We start from the raw sequence: 21,919 nt of genomic DNA, 5'->3' as shown, positions 1-21,919 counted from the left end.
GCCCTACTCCTCCAGCTACGTTACAGTAACGTCTGAGACCACTATAACCCTTCGCCGCCTGTTACATTACAGTAACGTCTGAGACCACTAGAACCCTTCGCCGCCTGTTACGTTACAGTAACTTCTGAGACCACTAGAGCCCTACTCCTCCCGCTACATTACAGTAACGTCTGAGACCACTAGAGCCCTACTCCTCCTGTTACGTTACAGTAACTTCTGAGACCACTAGAGCCCTACTCCTCCTGTTACGTTACAGTAACTTCTGAGACCACTAGAGCCCTACTCCTCCTGTTACGTTACAGTAACTTCTGAGACCACTAGAGCCCTACTCCTCCCGCTACATTACAGTAACGTCTGAGACCACTAGAGCCCTACTCCTCCTGTTACGTTACAGTAATGTCTGAGACCACTAGAACCCTTCTCCGCCTGTTACATTACAGTAACGTCTGAGACCACTAGAGCCCTACTCCTCCTGTTACGTTACAGTAATGTCTGAGACCACTAGAACCCTTCTCCGCCTGTTACATTACAGTAACTTCTGAGACCACTAGAGCCCTACTCCTCCCGTTACATCACAGTAACGTAGAACGAAGCTCAGCAGTGTTGTCTTCTTTCTGTCTAGTCATTTAATTACAGGCATATATCCCTGGATGGTGATTTATTCTCGGCTCCTTTAATTCCCAAACGGCACCCTATTCTTTATAGTTCAGCACCCTTTATCAGGGCCCATACGGCTCTGGTAAAAAGTAGTGCACTGCATAGGTTAATGGGCTGTAATTTAGGCTGCACCCTAAAAAGTCTGGGTGTAGTGGACTCAAGGTTACCTTGCCAGGCTGCGTGTCAATGGAGGCAGTGTCCTAGTAGGACAAAAGCAATTCAGAATGTTATTACCATTCAAATTAGCACATATAGGAGGGCCCCGCCTCTCTGATTGGTGAAATAATGGTAGTCATTTGTCTAGCTCTCAGAGACCTTTCATATCCCATTCATGTCTTATTAGCCCCACATGCATCATCATCACACTGTCATTAAAAATATTTTAAAAAATCTAATTGATTCTGAGAAAAGAAAAAAGCAATGGCCCAGGTAGACGTAGTGATTGAGTGGAGGGTGGTGGTGTAGGTTCACTACACATGTAGGGTGCGTTTGAAATTGCACCTAATTCACTAGTTAGTGAACTACTTTTGACCAAAAGAAATGGGTAATATATAAATAGGGAATGGGGAGCCATTTTGAACACATCCCTAAACTCATTTACCAGAACTCTGAGTAGACTGGTCTTTTGTGATGTTGACTATTCTTGTCTTATTGGGGCTTACTGTGCAGACAGACATACGGAGGCCCGGGAGGGACACACATCCTTATCAGACACTTCAGCGCTAACAGCAGCTAACAGATGCTAACGGCTAGGACTTGCTGCATAACAATGACTAAAGCGTATTACAGCACCTTTGATTAATGCCCGGTGAGTCTGGGGGAGAAATGTTCTCTCTGTTTGATGGTTAATATTCAAAACACAGCCAGTGTTGCTAGTTGATTTTCAGGTGGTCCGAGGTGGAAGACGGATGACAATGATCATTTATTATTATTTCGGTAGAAATGCTAACTTTTGGCAATGTTGATCGATTATGTTTTTGCAACGTACTTCTTTAAATTACATTTAGGATAATGAGGGTTGCGAAACAAAATGGCGCTGGATGTAATTCTCAGAAGCTCTACTTTGATAAATGTTCTAGTCTTCCCCAGCAGCCTGAATGTCACGAATCCCACCGAAGGCGGGTTCCTCTTCCTGTTCGGGCGGCGCTCGGCGGTCGTCGTCACCGGTCTACTAGCTGGCCACCGATCCCTTTTTCCCTGTTCGGTTGGTTGAGTCTTATTGTTTTCACCTGTTCCTTGTTTGGTGGTGATTAGGGCTATTTTAAGCTGGCAATGTCCGCTTGCTGTTGCACGGGCTTGTTCCTTCTGTTAGGTTGTGGTGCATTGTTCCTGCTGTTAGGTTGTTAGGATGTGGTGCATTGATCCTTGTTAGGTTGTGGTGCATTGATCCTTGTTAGGTTGTGGTGCATTGATCCTGCTGTCAGGTTGTTAGGATGTGGTGCATTGATCCTTGTTAGGTTGTGGTGCATTGATCCTTGTTAGGGTGTGGTGCATTGATCCTTGTTAGGTTGTGGTGCATTGATCCTTGTTAGGTTGTGGTGCATTGATCCTTGTTAGGTTGTGGTGCATTGATCCTTGTTAGGTTGTGGTGCATTGATCCTTGTTAGGTTGTGGTGCATTGATCCTTGTTAGGTTGTGGTGCATTGATCCTTCTGTTAGGTTGTTAGGTTGTGGTGCATTGATCCTTCTGTTAGGTTGTTAGGATGTGGTGCATTGATCCTTGTTAGGTTGTGGTGCATTGATCCTTGTTAGGTTGTGGTGCATTGATCCTTGTTAGGTTGTGGTGCATTGATCCTTGTTAGGTTGTGGTGCATTGATCCTTGTTAGGTTGTGGTGCATTGATCCTTGTTAGGTTGTGGTGCATTGATCCTTGTTAGGTTGTGGTGCATTGATCCTTGTTAGGTTGTGGTGCATTGATCCTTCTGTTAGGTTGTTAGGTTGTGGTGCATTGTTCCTGCTGTCAGGTTGTCAGGTTGTTAAGTTGTGGTGCATTGTTCCTTCTGTTAGGTTGTGGTGCATTGTTCCTTCTGTTAGGTTGTGGTGCATTGATCCTTGTCAGGTTGTGGTGCATTGATTCTTCTGTTAGGTTGTGGTGCATTGATCCTTCTGTTAGGTTGGATTGTGGATTGTATTTTGTGGTATTTACGCCGTACTGTCGTGGGTCCTGGTTTGGGCCGATCTGGGTTTTTATGAGCCTAGTGTGTTGGCGTGACCGTGTCAGTACCAGTATTAAATACGTTTGTCCTAACCTTCTGCTCTCTGCAGCTGATTCCTGCACCCACGCGTTACACTGACAGACAGACTCATCATTTATCAGTAACACAGGACCCAACTTCTGTAAATTATCAACTCAATGTTCCATTGAAATCCAATGTAATTAAATGTTACAAATCCCCAAACAACATTTAGTAGATGCCTAACCAGACAACCTCCCTTTGACTCGCTTTTCCTCCTTGCAGCACTCTGAAGTCGGAACAATCCAGACTGTAAACCCGAGACAGGTCCTGTAACTATATCCAGACTGTAAACCTAGAGACAGGTCCTGTAACTATTAAATATCCAGACTGTAAACCCAGAGACAGGTCCTGTAACTATTAAATATCCAGACTGTAAACCCTGAGACAGGTCCTGTAACTATTAAATATCCAGACTGTTAACCCAGAGACAGGTCCTGTAACTATTAAATATCCAGACTGTAAACCCTGAGACAGGTCCTGTAACTATTAAATATCCAGACTGTAAACCTAGAGACAGGTCCTGTAACTATTAAATATCCAGACTGTAAACCCAGAAACAGGTCCTGTAACTATTAAATATCCAGACTGTAAACACAGAGACAGGTCCTGTAACTATTAAATATCCAGACTGTAAACCCAGAGACAGGTCCTGTAACTATTAAATATCCAGACTGTAAACCCAGAGACAGGTCCTGTAACTATTAAATATCCAGACTGTAAACCTAGAGACAGGTCCTGTAACTATTAAATATCCAGACTGTAAACCCAGAGACAGGTCCTGTAACTATATCCAGACTGTAAACCTAGAGACAGGTCATGTAACTATTAAATATCCAGACTGTAAACCCAGAGACAGGTCCTGTAACTATTAAATATCCAGACTGTAAACCCAGAGACAGGTCCTGTAACTATTAAATATCCAGACTGTAAACCCAGAGACAGGTCCTGTAACTATATCCAGACTGTAAACCCCCAGACAGGTCCTGTAACTATTAAATATCCAGACTGTAAACCCTGAGACAGGTCCTGTAACTATTAAATATCCAGACTGTAAACCCAGAGACAGGTCCTGTAACTATATCCAGACTGTAAACCCAGAGACAGGTCCTGTAACTATTAAATATCCAGACTGTAAACCCTGAGACAGGTCCTGTAACTATTAAATATCCAGACTGTAAACCCTGAGACAGGTCCTGTAACTATTAAATATCCAGACTGTAAACCCAGAGACAGGTCCTGTAACTATATCCAGACTGTAAACCCAGAGACAGGTCCTGTAACTATATCCAGACTGTAAACCCCGAGACAGGTCCTGTAACTATTAAATATCCAGACTGTAAACCCTGAGACAGGTCCTGTAACTGTAAAGGCTGTCGCTTTCCTCATCCTCAGATGAGGTGAGGAGAGAAGGATCTTCAGACCAAAATGCGGAGTCAGGGAAATATGCCATCTTTATTTTTATAACGAAAACCGATGACACGAAAACAAACACTTTCAAAACTTACAAAATAACAAAACGACGTAGAACGAAACCTGAACATAAACTCACATCACTAAACGTAAACTTACGGACAGGAACGTTACATCAAAACACACGAACAGCCAAACAGCTCCGAAAGTGAATAACATCGACAACACGAAAACATCACAGGAGACAATCACCCACAAACAAACAGTGAGAATGCCCTACCTAAATATGACTCTTGATTAGAGGAAAATGCAAACCACCTGCCTCTAATCAAGAGCCATACCAGGTAACCCAAAACCAACATAGAAACAGATAACATAGACTGCCCACCCAAAACACATGCCCTGACCATAAACACATAAAAACAACATAAAACAGGTCAGGACTGTTACAGTAACTATTAAATATCCAGACTGTAAACCCAGAGACAGGTCCTGTAACTATTAAATATCCAGACTGTAAACCCTGAGACAGGTCCTGTAACTATTAAATATCCAGACTGTAAACCCAGAGACAGGTCCTGTAACTATATCCAGACTGTAAACCCCGGGACAGGTCCTGTAACTATTAAATATCCAGACTGTAAACCCAGAGACAGGTCCTGTAACTATATCCAGACTGTAAACCCAGAGACAGGTCCTGTAACTATTAAATATCCAGACTGTAAACCCAGAGACAGGTCCTGTAACTATATCCAGACTGTAAACCCAGAGACAGGTCCTGTAACTATTACATATCCAGACTGTAAACCCTGAGACAGGTCCTGTAACTATTAAATATCCAGGCTGTAAACCCTGAGACAGGTCCTGTAACTATTAAATATCCAGACTGTAAACCCAGAGACAGGTCCTGTAACTATATCCAGACTGTAAACCCAGAGACAGGTCCTGTAACTATATCCAGACTGTAAACCCCGAGACAGGTCCTGTAACTATTAAATATCCAGACTGTAAACCCTGAGACAGGTCCTGTAACTATTAAATATCCAGACTGTAAACCCAGAGACAGGTCCTGTAACTATTAAATATCCAGACTGTAAACCCAGAGACAGGTCCTGTAACTATTAAATATCCAGACTGTAAACCCAGAGACAGGTCCTGTAACTATATCCAGACTGTAAACCCCGGGACAGGTCCTGTAACTATTAAATATCCAGACTGTAAACCCAGAGACAGGTCCTGTAACTATATCCAGACTGTAAACCCTGAGACAGGTCCTGTAACTATTAAATATCCAGACAGTAAACCCCAGAGACAGGTCCTGTAACTATTAAATATCCAGACTGTAAACCTAGAGACAGGTCCTGTAACTATTAAATATCCAGACTGTTAACCCAGAGACAGGTCCTGTAACTATTAAATATCCAGACTGTAAACCCAGAGACAGGTCCTGTAACTATTAAATATCCAGACTGTAAACCCAGAGACAGGTCCTGTAACTATTAAATATCCAGACTGTAAACCCAGAGACAGGTCCTGTAACTATATCCAGACTGTAAACCCAGAGACAGGTCCTGTAACTATATCCAGACTGTAAACCCTGAGACAGGTCCTGTAACTATTAAATATCCAGACTGTAAACCCTGAGACAGGTCCTGTAACTATATCCAGACTGTAAACCCAGAGATAGGTCCTGTAACTATATCCAGACTGTAAACCCTGAGACAGGTCCTGTAACAATATCCAGACTGTAAACCCTGAGACAGGTCCTGTAACTATATCCAGACTGTAAACCCAGAGACAGGTCCTGTAACTATATCCAGACTGTAAACCCAGAGACAGGTCCTGTAACTATATCCAGACTGTAAACCCTGAGACAGGTCCTGTAACTATATCCAGACTGTAAACCCTGAGACAGGTCCTGTAACTATTAAATATCCAGACTGTAAACCCTGAGACAGGTCCTGTAACTATTACATATCCAGACTGTAAACCCTGAGACAGGTCCTGTAACTATTAAATATCCAGACTGTAAACCCTGAGACAGGTCCTGTAACTATTAAATATCCAGACTGTAAACCCAGAGACAGGTCCTGTAACTATTAAATATCCAGACTGTAAACCCCGAGACAGGTCCTGTAACTATTAAATATCAAGACTGTAAACCCAGAGACAGGTCCTGTAACTATTAAATATCCAGACTGTAAACCCAGAGACAGGTCCTGTAACTATTAAATATCCAGACTGTAAACCCAGAGACAGGTCCTGTAACTATTAAATATCCAGACTGTAAACCCAGAGACAGGTCCTGTAACTATTAAATATCCAGACTGTAAACCCTGAGACAGGTCCTGTAACTATATCCAGACTGTAAACCCAGAGACAGGTCCTGTAACTATTAAATATCCAGACTGTAAACCCAGAGACAGGTCCTGTAACTATATCCAGACTGTAAACCCAGAGACAGGTCCTGTAACTATATCCAGACTGTAAACCCCGAGACAGGTCCTGTAACTATTAAATATCCAGACTGTAAACCCTGAGACAGGTCCTGTAACTATTAAATATCCAGACTGTAAACTCCCAGACAGGTCCTGTAACTATTAAATATCCAGACTGTAAACCCTGAGACAGGTCCTGTAACTATTAAATATCCAGACTGTAAACCCAGAAACAGGTCCTGTAACTATTAAATATCCAGACTGTAAACCCAGAGACAGGTCCTGTAACTATATCCAGACTGTAAACCCCGAGACAGGTCCTGTAACTATTAAATATCTAGACTGTAAACCCAGAGACAGGTCCTGTAACTATATCCAGACTGTAAACCCTGAGACAGGTCCTGTAACTATTAAATATCCAGACTGTAAACCCAGAGACAGGTCCTGTAACTATTAAATATCCAGACTGTAAACCCAGAGACAGGTCCTGTAACTATTAAATATCCAGACTGTAAACCCAGAGACAGGTCCTGTAACTATTAAATATCCAGACTGTAAACCCAGAGACAGGTCCTGTAACTATATCCAGACTGTAAACCCAGAGACAGGTCCTGTAACTATATCCAGACTGTAAACCCTGAGACAGGTCCTGTAACTATTAAATATCCAGACTGTAAACCCTGAGACAGGTCCTGTAACTATATCCAGACTGTAAACCCAGAGATAGGTCCTGTAACTATAACCAGACTGTAAACCCTGAGACAGGTCCTGTAACTATATCCAGACTGTAAACCCTGAGACAGGTCCTGTAACTATTAAATACCCAGACTGTAAACCCTGAGACAGGTCCTGTAACTATATCCAGACTGTAAACCCAGAGACAGGTCCTGTAACTATATCCAGACTGTAAACCCTGAGACAGGTCCTGTAACTATATCCAGACTGTAAACCCTGAGACAGGTCCTGTAACTATTAAATATCCAGACTGTAAACCCTGAGACAGGTCCTGTAACTATTAAATATCCAGACTGTAAACCCTGAGACAGGTCCTGTAACTATTAAATATCCAGACTGTAAACCCTGAGACAGGTCCTGTAACTATTAAATATCCAAACTGTAAACCCTGAGACAGGTCCTGTAACTATTAAATATCCAGACTGTAAACCCAGAGACAGGTCCTGTAACTATTAAATATCCAGACTGTAAACCCCAAGACAGGTCCTGTAACTATTAAATATCCAGACTGTAAACCCAGAGACAGGTCCTGTAACTATTAAATATCCAGACTGTAAACCCCGAGACAGGTCCTGTAACTATTAAATATCAAGACTGTAAACCCAGAGACAGGTCCTGTAACTATTAAATATCCAGACTGTAAACCCAGAGACAGGTCCTGTAACTATAAAAATATCAAGACTGTAAACCCAGAGACAGGTCCTGTAACTATTAAATATCCAGACTGTAAACCCAGAGACAGGTCCTGTAACTATTAAATATCCAGACTGTAAACCCAGAGACAGGTCCTGTAACTATTAAATATCCAGACTGTAAACCCAGAGACAGGTCCTGTAACTATTAAATATCCAGACTGTAAACCCTGAGACAGGTCCTGTAACTATATCCAGACTGTAAACCCAGAGACAGGTCCTGTAACTATTAAATATCCAGACTGTAAACCCAGAGACAGGTCCTGTAACTATATCCAGACTGTAAACCCAGAGACAGGTCCTGTAACTATATCCAGACTGTAAACCCCGAGACAGGTCCTGTAACTATTAAATATCCAGACTGTAAACCCTGAGACAGGTCCTGTAACTATTAAATATCCAGACTGTAAACTCCCAGACAGGTCCTGTAACTATTAAATATCCAGACTGTAAACCCTGAGACAGGTCCTGTAACTATTAAATATCCAGACTGTAAACCCAGAGACAGGTCCTGTAACTATTAAATATCCAGACTGTAAACCCAGAGACAGGTCCTGTAACTATATCCAGACTGTAAACCCTGAGACAGGTCCTGTAACTATTAAATATCCAGACTGTAAACCCTGAGACAGGTCCTGTAACTATATCCAGACTGTAAACCCAGAGACAGGTCCTGTAACTATATCCAGACTGTAAACCCTGAGACAGGTCCTGTAACTATATCCAGACTGTAAACCCTGAGACAGGTCCTGTAACTATTAAATATCCAGACTGTAAACCCTGAGACAGGTCCTGTAACTATTAAATATCCAGACTGTAAACCCTGAGACAGGTCCTGTAACTATTAAATATCCAGACTGTAAACCCAGAGACAGGTCCTGTAACTATTAAATATCCAGACTGTAAACCCCAAGACAGGTCCTGTAACTATTAAATATCCAGACTGTAAACCCAGAGACAGGTCCTGTAACTATTAAATATCCAGACTGCAAACCCAGAGACAGGTCCTGTAACTATTAAATATCCAGACTGTAAACCCTGAGACAGGTCCTGAAACTATATCCAGACTGTAAACCCAGAGACATGTCCTGTAACTATTAAATATCCAGACTGTAAACCCAGAGACAGGTCCTGTAACTATTAAATATCCAGACTGTAAACCCTGAGACAGGTCCTGTAACTATATCCAGACTGTAAACCCTGAGACAGGTCCTGTAACTATTAAATATCCAGACTGTAAACCCTGAGACAGGTCCTGTAACTATTAAATATCCAGACTGTAAACCTAGAGACAGGTCCTGTAACTATTAAATATCCAGACTGTAAACCCTGAGACAGGTCCTGTAACTATTAAATATCCAGACTGTAAACCCAGAGACAGGTCCTGTAACTATTAAATATCCAGACTGTAAACCCAGAGACAGGTCCTGTAACTATTAAATATCCAGACTGTAAACCCTGAGACAGGTCCTGTAACTATATCCAGACTGTAATCCCAGAGACAGGTCCTGTAACTATATCCAGACTGTAAACCCTGAGACAGGTCCTGTAACTATATCCAGACTGTAAACCCTGAGACAGGTCCTGTAACTATATCCAGACTGTAAACCCAGAGACAGGTCCTGTAACTATATCCAGACTGTAAACCCAGAGACAGGTCCTGTAACTATTAAATATCCAGACTGTAAACCCAGAGACAGGTCCTGTAACTATTAAATATCCAGACTGTAAACCCAGAGACAGGTCCTGTAACTATATCCAGACTGTAAACCCAGAGACAGGTCCTGTAACTATTAAATATCCAGACTGTAAACCCAGAGACAGGTCCTGTAACTATATCCAGACTGTAAACCCTGAGACAGGTCCTGTAACTATTAAATATCCAGACTGTAAACCCAGAGACAGGTCCTGTAACTATTAAATTTCCAGACTGTAAACCCAGAGACAGGTCCTGTAACTATTAAATATCCAGACTGTAAACCCAGAGACAGGTCCTGTAACTATTAAATATCCAGACTGTAAACCCTGAGACAGGTCCTGTAACTATATCCAGACTGTAAACCCAGAGACAGGTCCTGTAACTATTAAATATCCAGACTGTAAACCTAGAGACAGGTCCTGTAACTATTAAATATCCAGACTGTAAACCCAGAGACAGGTCCTGTAACTATATCCAGACTGTAAACCCTGAGACAGGTCCTGTAACTATATCCAGACTGTAAACCCAGAGACAGGTCCTGTAACTATTAAATATCCAGACTGTAAACCCAGAGACAGGTCCTGTAACTATTAAATATCCAGACTGTAAACAAAGAGACAGGTCCTGTAACTATTAAATATCCAGAATGTAAACCCAGAGACAGGTCCTGTAACTATTAAATATCCAGACTTTAAACCCAGAGACAGGTCCTGTAACTATTAAATATCCAGACTGTAAACCTAGAGACAGGTCCTGTAACTATTAAATATCCAAACTGTAAACCCCGAGACATTTCCTGTAACTATTAAATATCCAGACTGTAAACCCTGAGACAGGTCCTGTAACTATTAAATATCCAGACTGTAAACCCAGAGACAGGTCCTGTAACTATTAAATATCCAGACTGTAAACCCTGAGACAGGTCCTGTAACTATATCCAGACTGTAAACCCTGAGACAGGTCCTGTAACTATTAAATATCCAGACTGTAAACCCTGAGACAGGTCCTGTAACTATATCCAGACTGTAAACCCTGAGACAGGTCCTGTAACTATATCCAGACTGTAAACCCAGAGACAGGTCCTGTAACTATTAAATATCCAGACTGTAAACCCTGAGACAGGTCCTGTAACTATTAAATATCCAGACTGTAAACCCAGAGACAGGTCCTGTAACTATTAAATATCCAGACTGTAAACCCTGAGACAGGTCCTGTAACTATATCCAGACTGTAAACCCTGAGACAGATCCTGTAACTATTAAATATCCAGACTGTAAACCCTGAGACAGGTCCTGTAACTATTAAATATCCAGACTGTAAACCTAGAGACAGGTCCTGTAACTATTAAATATCCAGACTGTAAACCCTGAGACAGGTCCTGTAACTATTAAATATCCAGACTGTAAACCCAGAGACAGTTCCTGTAACTATTAAATATCCAGACTGTAAACCCTGAGACAGGTCCTGTAACTATTAAATATCCAGACTGTAAACCCTGAGACAGGTCCTGTAACTATATCCAGACTGTAATCCCAAAGACAGGTCCTGTAACTATATCCAGACTGTAAACCCTGAGACAGGTCCTGTAACTATATCCAGACTGTAAACCCTGAGACAGGTCCTGTAACTATATCCAGACTGTAAACCCAGAGACAGGTCCTGTAACTATTAAATATCCAGACTGTAAACCCTGAGACAGGTCCTGTAACTATTAAATATCCAGACTGTAAACCCTGAGACAGGTCCTGTAACTATATCCAGACTGTAAACCCAGAGACAGGTCCTGTAACTATATCCAGACTGTAAACCCTGAGACAGGTCCTGTAACTATTAAATATCCAGACTGTAAACCCTGAGACAGGTCCTGTAACTATTAAATATCCAGACTGTAAACCCAGAGACAGGTCCTGTAACTATTAAATATCCAGACTGTAAACCCAGAGACAGGTCCTGTAACTATTAAATATCCAGACTGTAAACCCAGAGACAGGTCCTGTAACTATTAAATATCCAGACTGTAAACCCTGAGACAGGTCCTGTAACTATATCCAGACTGTAAACCCAGAGACAGGTCCTGTAACTATTAAATATCCAGACTGTAAACCTAGAGACAGGTCCTGTAACTATTAAATATCCAGACTGTAAACCCAGAGACAGGTCCTGTAACTATATCCAGACTGTAAACCCTGAGACAGGTCCTGTAACTATATCCAGACTGTAAACCCAGAGACAGGTCCTGTAACTATTAAATATCCAGACTGTAAACCCAGAGACAGGTCCTGTAACTATTAAATATCCAGACTGTAAACCCAGAGACAGGTCCTGTAACTATTAAATATCCAGACTGTAAACCCAGAGACAGGTCCTGTAACTATTAAATATCCAGCCATAAAAATGGAGAGGTACCACCGGTCCCTGTAATCTTAGTTACCAAACTGGTTCTAGATCCGCACTCCTACTATGAGATGTTTCATGACTACGGGCCAAGGGGTCCAGTACAGTAGTGTCCAGTACAGCGGTGTCCAGTACAGCGGTGTCCAGTACAGCGGTGTCCAGTACAGTAGTGTCCAGTACAGCAGTGTCCAGTACAGTAGTGTCCAGTACAGCGGTGTCCAGTACAGTGATGTCCAGTACAGTAGTGTCCAGTACAGTAGTGTCCAGTACAGCAGTGTCCAGTACAGTAGTGTCCAGTACAGCGGTGTCCAGTACAGTAGTGTCCAGTACAGCAGTGTCCAGTACAGCAGTGTCCAGTACAGTGATGTCCAGTACAGCAGTGTCCAGTACAGCAGTGTCCAGTACAGTGGTGTCCAGTACAGTGGTGTCCAGTACATTAGTGTCCAGTACAGTAGTGTCCAGTACAGTGATGTCCAGTACAGTGATGTCCAGTACATTAGTGTCCGGTACAGCAGTGTCCAGTCCAGTACATTAGTGTCCAGTACAGCAGTGTCCAGTACAGTGGTGTCCAGTACAGCGGTGTCCAGTACATTAGTGTCCAGTACAGTGATGTCCAGTACAGTGATGTCCAGTACAGTAGTGTCCAGTACAGCAGTGTCCAGTACAGCAGTGTCCAGTACATTGATGTCCAGTACAGCGGTGCCCAGTACAGTAGTGTCCAGTAACCTGATCTGAGTGACTTGTTGCCTGAAATCAGCGTTCTTCATCGCGTGGTGAAAATGAATTCCCCCTGAAATGGAACCCAGTCGTACCTCAGTGACTGCCGCACTAATAAAAATCATGGATCACAGAGGGGCCGGAGATGATTGGAGACAATTCGATTCCAGCGACATTATGCAATTGAAATGGTGCTTGGAGAACACGACTGTCTCATGTTCCCCCCTCCTTCCTCCCCTTTCTCTGTCATCCGCTCTCCTCTTCCTCTCTTCTCATCCTCTTATTTTCTCTCCTCCTACCTGCCTCCTCTCTCCTCCTCCTCCTCCTCCTCCTCTCTGACCATCAGTCCTGACAGGTATGGAACACCCACTGGTCTCCCCACCATCACGATCCGAAGGGGCTTCCCACCATCACGATCCGAAGGGGCTTCCCACCATCACGATCCGAAAGGGCTTCCCACCATCACGATCCGAAGGGGCTTCCCACCATCACGATCCGAAGGGGCTTCCCACCATCACGATCCGAAGGGGCTCCCCACCATCACGATCCGAAAGGGCTTCCCACCATCACGATCCGAAGGAGCTTCCCACCATCACGATCCGAAGGGGCTTCCCACCATCACGATCCGAAGGAGCTTCCCACCATCACGATCCGAAGGGGCTTCCCACCATCACGATCCGAAAGGGCTTCCCACCATCACGATCCGAAGGGGCTTCCCACCATCACGATCTGAAGGGGCTTCCCACCATCACGATCCGAAGGGGCTTCCCACCATCACGATCCGAAGGGGCTCCCCACCATCACGATCCGAAGGGGCTCCCCACCATCACGATCCGAAGGGGCTCTCCACCATCACGATCCGAAGGGGCTTCCCACCATCACGATCCGAAGGGGCTTCCCACCATCACGATCCGAAGGGGCTTCCCACCATCACGATCCGAAGGGGCTTCCCACCATCACGATCCGAAGGGGCTTCCCACCATCACGATCCGAAGGGGGTTCCCACCATCACGATCCCCACCATTAAAGGGTCTTCCAGGATATCTTTCCTGTGTTGGAATCGAGCTTGAAATCTACTTATTTATGTTACCATACTATAACTTATTGATTACTTTACACGTATAAAGAATGTATACGTTGATGTCAATGACGGGTGGATAAGAACTAGGTGTTACTGAGTGAGACAAAGGGGGGGAGGCAGGAAGGGGGGGAGGCAGGAAAGGGGGGGAGGCAGGAAGTTTAGATACTGTTAAATCTAATGGATCCTGTGGAGGGAGGCAAAGAGCAACAGTCTGATTCCAGTCACTGATAAGGTAGGACAGCCGTAGATTAGGGTGGAGTGACGAATTCGGGCCGAGGTCAAGTCAGAGAAGGAAGATTCCTATTATACACACGTGTATTACACACCCACGGACGTTCTAGCACGAGCCACCGCCATGACTACACCAGTGAGAGGAACCAATACAGTTCCTGACTAGCAACAGAAATGCATTGGCTGTCTAGATGTGCAAGGAGTTGACTCCTCCTAGCAGGAGGTTATAAATATATGTGTTTTTGTAATCATGATTCGTCTTTGCAGCTGTTGGACCCAGTGAGTGAATAAATTTGGTTTGAGCTTTTCCTAGTTGTCCTCTTGAGTTCAAAACAACAGAAATCTCAATTAAAATTCCTCAGACATACAAGTATTTTACACCATTTTAAAGATTAACTTGTTGTTAATCCCACCACAGTGTCCGATTTCAAAAGGCTTTACGACAAAAGCACAACATATCATTATGTTAGGTCAGCACCTATTCACAGAAAAACACAGCCGTTTTTCCAGCCGAAGAGAGGAGTCACAAAAAGCAGTATTAGAGATAAAATTAATCACTAACCTTTGATGATCTTCATCAGATGACACTCATAGGACTTCATGTTACACAATACATGTATGTTTTGTTTGATAAGGTTCATATTTATATCCAAAAATCTCAGTTTGCATTGGCGCATTATGTTCAGTAGTTCCAAAACATCCAGTGATTTTGCAGAGCCACATCAATTTACAGAAATACTCGTAATAAACATTGATAAAAGATACAAGTATTTTACATGGAACTTTAGATAAACCTCTCCTTAATGCAAACGCTGTGTCAGATTTCAAAAAAACTTTACGGAAAAAGCACACCATGCAATAATCTGAGTACAGAGCTCAGAGCCCAAACAAGCCATGAGATATCCGTCATGTTGTGGAGTCAACAGATGTCAGAATAGCATTATACACTTACCTTTGTTGATCTTCAACAGAATGCACTCCCAGGAATCCCAGTTCCACAATAAATGTTTGTTTTGTTCTATAAAGTCATAAAATCATTTATGTCCAATTACCTCCTTTTTGTTTGCGCGTTCAGTACACAATTCATACTCACGACACGCAGGCAAGTCCATGCGAAAGTTCAGACGAAAAGTCATATTACAGTTCGTAGAAACATGTCAAACGAAGTATATAATCAATCTTTAGGATGTTCTTAACATGAATCTTGAATAATGTTCCAACTGGAGAATTGCTTTGTCTTCAGAAATGCAAGGTTCAAACAAGGTTCTAAAGAGTGTTGAACCCGAGTGGAAGCCTTAGGAAGTGCAATATGACCAATATCCCACTGTATATTCGATAGGCGATGACTTGAAAAACTACAAACCTCAGATTTCCCACTTCCTGGTTGGATTTTTTCTCTGGGTTTTGCCTGACATATGAGTTCTGTTATACTCACAGACATCATTCAAACAGTTTTAGAAACTTCAGAGTGTTTTCTGTCCAAATCCACTAATTATATGCAAATATTAGCAACTGGGCATGAGTAGCAGGCACCTTATTCATCCAAGCTACTCAATACTGCCCCCCAGCCATAAGAAGTTTTAAATCGGTTTGTTCATAAATGAACTCTAGCAAATCTTTATTTATACTATTTATTATTTATTACTTTATTGATTCTTTATTTTAACTGGTGTATACAGAGAAAGTAGAATTTTAAAATAACATTTTCATACATGAAAGGATGCCACCTGTCCAACAAGTCAGTTCGTCAAATGTCTGCCCTGATAGAGCTGCCCCGGTCAACTGTAAGTGCTGTTATTGATGTGGAAATGTCTAGGAGTAACAACGGCTCAGCTGCAAATTGGTAGGCCACACAACCTCACAGATCGGGACTGCCGAGTGCTGAAGTGCGTAGCGGGTAAACTCATATGTTCTCGGTTGCAACACTCACTACCAAGTTCCAAACTGCCTCTGGAAGCAACGACAGCACAAGAACTGTTAGTCGGGAAATGGTAATTCAAATGGTTTCCATGGCCAAGCAGCTGCACACAAGCCTAGGATCACCATTCGCAACGCCAAGCGTTTTCTGGAGTGATGAATCATGCTTCAACATCTGACAGTCCGACGAATCTGGGTTTGGAAAATGCAAAGTGAACGCAACCTACCCGTGAATGCAAAATGCATTGTTCCAGCTGTAAAGTTTGGTGGAGGAGGAATAATGGTTTGGGGCTGTTTTTCATGCTTTATGGCAACAGTTTGGGGAAAGCCCTTTCTTGTTTCAGCATGACATTGCCCCCCGTGCACAAAGTGAGGTCCATACAGAAATTGTTTGTCGAGATCAGTGTGAAAGAACTTGACTGGCCGGCACAGAGCCCTGACCTCAACCCCAGCGAACACCTTTGGGATAAATTGGTACGCCGACTGCGAGCCAGGCCTAATCGCCCAACATCAGGTGCCGAATTCAATAATGCTCTTGTGGCTTAATGGAAGCAAGTCCCCGCATTAATGTTTCAACATGTATTGGAAAGCCTTCCCAGAAGAGTGGAGGCTGTTATAGCAGCAAAGGGGGGGAACCAACTCCATATTAATGCCCATGATTTTGTAATGAGAGGTTTGACGAATAGATGTCCACATACTTTTATCATGTAGTGTGTTTTACTTAAATAAACTATACATTACATAAACTATACTGCACAAAAATATAAACGCAACATATAAAGTGGTTGTCCCATGTTTCAAGAGTTGAAATAAAAATCTCAGCAATGTTCCATATACACAAAAAGTTTATTTATTTCAAATTTTGTGCTCAAATTTGTTTCCATCCCTGTTAGTGAGCATTTCTCCTTTGCCAAGATAATCCATCCACCTGACAGGTGTGGCATATCAAAAAGCTGATTAAACATCACAATCATTACACAGGTGCACCTTGTGCTGGGGACAATAAAAGGTCACTCTAAAATGTGCAGTTTTGTCACAAAACACAACGCCGCAGATTTACTCAGGTTTTGAGAGAGCGTGCTGACTGCAGGAATGTCCACTAGAGCTGTTTTACAGAGAATTTAATGTTAATTTCTCTACCATAAGCCGCCTCCAAAGCCGTTTCAGAGAATTTGGCAGCACGTCCAACCTGCCTCACAACCCCAGTCCACGTGTAACCACGCCGGTCCAGGACCCCCACATCCGGCTTCTTCACCTGCAGGATTGTCTGAGACCAGCCACCCAGACAGCTGATGAAACTTTGGGTTTGCACAACGGAAGACTTTCTGCAAAAACTGTCAGAAAACTGTCTCAGGGAAGCTCATCTGCTCGCTTGTTGTCCTCAACCAGGGTCTTGACCTGACTGCAGTTCGGCGTTGTAACTGACCTTAGTGGGGCAAATGCTCACCTTCGATGGCCAATGGCACGCTGGAGAAGTGTGCTCTTCACAGATGAATTTCGATTTCAACTGTACTGGGCAGATGGTAGACAGCGTGGATGGAGTCATGTGGACGAGTGGGACAACAGTACACAGGCCACAATGAAGAGCCTCATTACCTCTATGTGAAGGAGATGTGTGGTGCTGCATGAGGCAAATGGTGGTCACACCAGATACTGACTGGTTTTCTGATCCAGTGCACTACTTGTGACCAGTAGTGTTGTAGTGAAAAGTAGTGCACTACTTGTGACCAGTAGTGTTGTAGTGAAAAGTAGTGCACTACTTGTGACCAGTAGTGTTGTAGTGAAAAGTAGTGCACTACTTGTGACCAGTAGTGTTGTAGTGAAAAGTAGTGCACGACTTGTGTCCATTGGTACTGTAGTGAAAAGTAGTGCACGACTTGTGTCCATTGGTACTGTAGTGAAAAGTAGTGCACGACTTGTGTCCATTGGTACTGTAGTGAAAAGTAGTGCACTACTTGTGTCCATTGGTACTGTAGTGAAAAGTAGTGCACTACTTGTGTCCATTGGTACTGTAGTGAAAAGTAGTGCACGACTTGTGTCCATTGGTACTGTAGTGAAAAGTAGTGCACTACTTGTGACCAGTAGTGTTGTAGTGAAAAGTAGTGCACTATATATTGAATTGGGTATCATTTGATGTGTAACCAATGCCTGTGTTGTAGTTAAGTACAGTTATAGCTCTGCTTTCTTCTACGCTGGTCAAAGGGCGGAGACAAAACATGACTAGCTAAAGTCTATAATCATGCTATACGTGTTGCTCCCATACGGCACAGTTAGGCCAACAGGTCTACAAGTAGTGAATAAAATGTTATAACTCTGCTCTCTTTTATATTGTAAAAAAGGACAGAGACAAAACAATAGCAGCTATAATTAGGAATAATAATAATTAGAATCCATACATTTTAACGGTGTGTTTTCTGTGGCGTAGTTTAGTAGGTCTACGGTAGTGAGTGATATAGCTCTGTTCTCTTATGCCTTGGTAAAGTAACGCATTTAATCATTTACAGTGTTTATGATTACACAGTTTACACATGCAGTCTTCAAATACCCCCTAATCAGCTTTCAGTTGTTTTGCCTTAACGACATCAAGGTGTATTGATTGAATAGCCTAGAGGAGTTTACAGGCAAGCCTCATAGCTTTGGACAACAGATTGGAATCACCAAAGCAAAGCCCCAAAAAACGTTCACTACGGTCAGTGAATGTATCGTGCTTTAGTTATTCAATGAACCCCAACGTCTGACCTGGCTGTCTCCCTTGGCGTCCGCTAATGGGGATCCTAATCAAATACAACACATTATACCACAGCATTGTTGAATGCGCGTTTCTGATTAGCTAGAAAGGCATTCTAGAATGCACATTAAAACCAGGTAATGGGACAGTTGGAAAAGATATATCTGACAGTTGGAAAATATATATCTGACAGTTGGAAAAGATATATCTGACAATTGGAAAAGATATATCTGACAATTGGAAAAGACATATCTGACAGTTGGAAAAGATATATCTGACAGTTGGAAAAGATATATCTGACAGTTGGAAAATATATATCTGACAGTTGGAAAATATATATCTGACAGTTGGAAAATATATATCTGACAGTTGGAAAATATATATCTGACAGTTGGAAAATATATATCTGACAGTTGGAAAAGATATATCTGACAGTTGGATAAGATATATCTGACAGTTGGAAAAGATATATCTGACAGTTGGAAAAGATATATCTGACAGTTGGAAAAGATATATCTGACAGTTGGATAAGATATATCTGACAGTTGGAAAAGATATATCTGACAGTTGGAAAAGATATATCTGACAGTTGGATAAGATATATCTGACAGTTGGAAAAGATATATCTGACAGTTGGATAATATATATCTGACAGTTGGAAAAAAAATATCTGACAGTTGGAAAAGATATATCTGACAATTGGAAAAAAAAATCTGACAGTTGGAAAATATATATCTGACAGTTGGAAAAAAAATATCTGACAGCTGGAAAAAAATATCTGACAGCTGGAAAATATATATCTGACAGTTGGAAAAGATATATCTGACAGTTAGAAAATATATATCTGACAGTTAGAAAATATATATCTGACAGTTGGAAAATATATATCTGACAGTTAGAAAATATATATCTGACAGTGTAACGGCTGTTGGAAGGAGAGGACCAAGGTGCAGCGTGGTACGTGTCCATATTTAATGAACACTGAAATAACAAATATAACAAAGAAAACGACCGAAACAGTTCTGGCTGGTGCAGACGCACAACAGAAAACAACTACCCACAAAACACAGGTGGGATGAGGCTACCTAAGTATGGTTCTCAATCAGAGACAACGATAGACAGCTGCCTCTGATTGAGAACCACACTCGGACAAACACATAGAAATATAAAACATAGAACAAAAACATAGAATGCGCACCCCAACTCACGCCCTGACCAAACCAAAATAGAGACATAACAAAGGAACTAAGGTCAGGGCGTGACAGACAGTTGAAAAAAAATATCGGGACACCATGCAATCATGACAAAATATACGCCTACAAAATGCAGACTGTACTTGCTACAAAGTTACAGAAAGCTAAACCAACAACAACACAAACTGATATTGGATGCATTGTAAACGCAGGTTCAAAAAGGAAAAAAACGTAGCCTAGCTAGCTAGCATTGATTTGTTTTCGCAGAGACATATTTTATTTGAGTATCTGATGACCTTACTTGGTGAGTGTTGAACATTTATATGTTTTGAATTCGGTTGTCATATCGACAGGTTTGATAGCAACACAATGTTTAGCTAGCTTCTAGCCGAGTGGTTGCTATGCAACTTTTTATAAACGTTTAATCTTTATTTAACTAGGCAAGTCAGTTAAGAACAAATTTTTAATTTACAATGACGGCCTAACTCGGCCAAAGCTGGGCCAATTGTGCGTCGCCCTACGGTACTCACAGTCACGGCCGGATGTGATACAGCCTGGATTCAAACCAGGGACTGTAGCGATGCCACTTGCACTGAGATGCAGTGCCTTAGACCGCTGCGCCGCTCGGGAGCCCTGTACATCCATGCAATGTGATCTCGTTGTAATGAACAGTCAGTGTTGACGAGATTCCTGACGAGAAGGCACATTTGGCATGATGAGCTCCTTGTTATGGGATGTATCCAAATGAATGGCAATAGAAAACAGCTACTTTGCTGTTATTCTGTCTGCAGAGGTCGCGACTGAGTTAGCCGTAGCTAGCTAGCATGCAAGGGATAAGAACGTTGCCAACGAGCATGACAACGGAACACAAAGAATGAACTATTGGATCGCTTAACTATCGAACTAAACTCGTCTCCAGTCCACCCCCCCCACAATTATAAAATATATATATATTTTATATATACAGTATATTAAAATATCAACACATTTTTATTTTACATTTCTACCATTAAATGTAATGCTTTCATATTGTTTACTTTGGCAACTGTGTTATAAGCGAGAACCTCCTCCGTTCTATACATAACCTTGGAAAAATGAACTGCTCACTGTCTGCCAATATTTCCAAGGTAACGAACAGAACGTCAGCATTTCTCCCTTCCACATCTCAAGCCTGAATTTGCATGTATTTGAAGGTCATTTTTTTTTAAACGTATGTGTGCGTGTGTGTGTGTGTTTGCGTGCGTGCACATGTGCATGCATGCGTGTGTGTGTGACAGGACAGGGTAGCGTGTGTGTCTGGGTTTTCTGCCGTAACTGATGACTGTGGAGAGATAGAGATTGGGAGATTGGTGTCACTAACTGATTGCACACAGCTGTTCTTGGTATAATTTCTAAAACAATGACAATCAGTGACCCTCATCATAGAGGATAACGTTCCATCCGTGTTCCAAAATGGAACCCTATTCCCTATATAGTACACTACTTTAGACCAGGATCATATTCCCTATATAGTGCACTACTTTAGACCAGGACCATATTCCCTATATAGTGCACTACTTTAGACCAGAGCCCTATATAGTGCACTACTTTAGACCAGAGCCCTATTCCCTATATAGTGCACTACTTTTGACCAGGGCCCTATTCCCTATATAGTGCACTACTTTTGACCAGGGCTCATTGGGAATATGGTGTCATTTGGGACTCACCCCTTGGACATCTATATACATTTAGTAGATTGTAAAAAATCCTCTAGTTTCCCCAACTCACTACACCTCCTCCAGGTCAGTCTC

Source organism: Salvelinus fontinalis, chromosome 6 (genome assembly GCF_029448725.1).
Source record: "Salvelinus fontinalis isolate EN_2023a chromosome 6, ASM2944872v1, whole genome shotgun sequence".
Taxonomy (NCBI): domain Eukaryota; kingdom Metazoa; phylum Chordata; class Actinopteri; order Salmoniformes; family Salmonidae; genus Salvelinus; species Salvelinus fontinalis.
This window is presented reverse-complemented; position numbering follows the sequence as displayed.